Here is a 1,903-nt window from a genome sequence, read left to right as displayed (position 1 = left end):
TGGGATGGACAGGAAGTGTTCTGGGATGGACAGGAAGTGTTCTGGGATGGACAGGAAGTGTTCTGGGATGGACGCCAGCAGATTAAGTTTGAATACATTATGAATTCATAAAGGACTGCACAGTGGTGCAGTGGTAGAGCTGTGACCTGTCCAGGTGACCCCGCCTCTCACCTGGACCGTTAGCTGGAGAGGCAGCAGCTCCTCTTACCCACTAAAGGTCCAGGGTGTTAGAACATGGATGGATTCATAACTAGGATCTACAGTGAAACGTTCTGCAGTTTGAAAAATCCGACTAAACTCAAAGTATTACACAGAAATATTAAAACATTTATTACAGATGATAGAAAGTTCAGCTGGTTTAAACCTGACCACAGCTGGAGGAATCACACAGGAAGCAGACTAACATGCTTTTATTTTGGTAACTTCTGGTTCTGATTAGTGAGAAATCTGGAGGATGAAGAGTTCTGATTGGTTTAGAGTTCTGGTTCTGGTTGAGAGAGAGGGGTGGGGGGCGGAGCTTCTATCCAACATCCATCTGGAAGAACCTGGAAATGACCTTTAACCCTCCTGGGTCACTGGCTCCGCCTCCTTCCTCAAACTAAACCTAGAGAGAAGCAGAACCGGGCCGAACCACAGCCCGATTCTGCTGAAGGGTCAGAGATCGACCTGGAAGAACCAGAGGAAGGAAATGAAGGCTGGTGCCGAGCGTCAGTCTGAGGGGGTGGGGCCACACTGGACCAGGAAGTCCAGCCCCAGGGGGTGGGGTCAGACCCGGACAAGGAAGTCCAGCCCCAGGGGGTGGGGTCAGACCCGGACAAGGAAGTCCAGCCCCAGGGGGCGGGGTCAGACCCGGACAAGGAAGTCCAGCCCCAGGGGGCAGGATCAGCCCCGGACCAGGAAGTCCAACCCCAGGAGGCGGGGTCACATCCCGACCAGGAAGTCCAGCCCCAGGGGGCGGGATCACATCCCGACCAGAAAGTCCAGCCCCAGGGGGCGGGGTCAAACCCGGACCAGGAAGTCCAGCCCCAGGGTGGCGGGGATGTGCACGGCCTCCAGGCTGAGGGCGGACGGGGCGTAGGGGAACAGGACGGGGAAGGTGTGCTTGGTGTCCAGCAGCAGCTGCGGCGGGTCGTTCCTCTCCTGGAGGACGCTCTGCAGAGACAAACAGTCAGTCAGAAAACACACAAGTTCCTCCTGAACTCTTGTGGTTTCACTTGGTGAACATGTCCGAGGAGGAATCAGGACCCAGACTTTGACTAGGTCGGTTTCAGCTCAGACTGACCTGAATGTTCCTGATGAAGGACACGGTGACCCGCTCCTCGAACTCGTTCAGAGGCGTGTAGAGGTTCAGGATCTTCACGATCTGCAGGAATCAGACAGGAAGTGGTCACAACCTGCTGCCATGTTCAGGTCCACCAGTCGGACCCGAAGCGGCTAACTGGGAGAATATTACAGATGTTTCTTTTCTAAACTCGACTCCATCAGCTGACCTTCCTCAGCCAACAGGACTCTGGAGTTCCACACGGTTCTGTTCTTGGTTCTAATCGTTTCTGTTTTCCTGCTTTTCTTTCATCATTTTATAAAATCTTCATCACTGTTGTGTTTATGATCTTCATGTTTCTTTGACTCCATTTATGTTTAGGACGTTCTTGGATTAGAGCAACTTTTGTGACAGTAAATCTAAACGGTGGAACCACATCAAGCTGCTGCTCAGATCCAGCAAATCAAGACTTTACTGTTGGATCACAAACTAAAGACGCTTTTAATTCATCATGATCCATTCAGAGCTGAGCAGCCAGGTGTGGAGCTGAACCTCTGACCAGCTGCTGAACCTCTGACCTGCTGCAGAACCTCTGACCTGCTGCAGAAAGTCTGACCTGCTGCAGAACGTCTGACCTGCTGC

Source organism: Poecilia reticulata, linkage group LG12, assembly GCF_000633615.1.
Source record: "Poecilia reticulata strain Guanapo linkage group LG12, Guppy_female_1.0+MT, whole genome shotgun sequence".
Taxonomy (NCBI): Eukaryota; Metazoa; Chordata; class Actinopteri; order Cyprinodontiformes; family Poeciliidae; genus Poecilia; species Poecilia reticulata.
Note: the sequence above shows the minus strand (reverse complement) of the source record.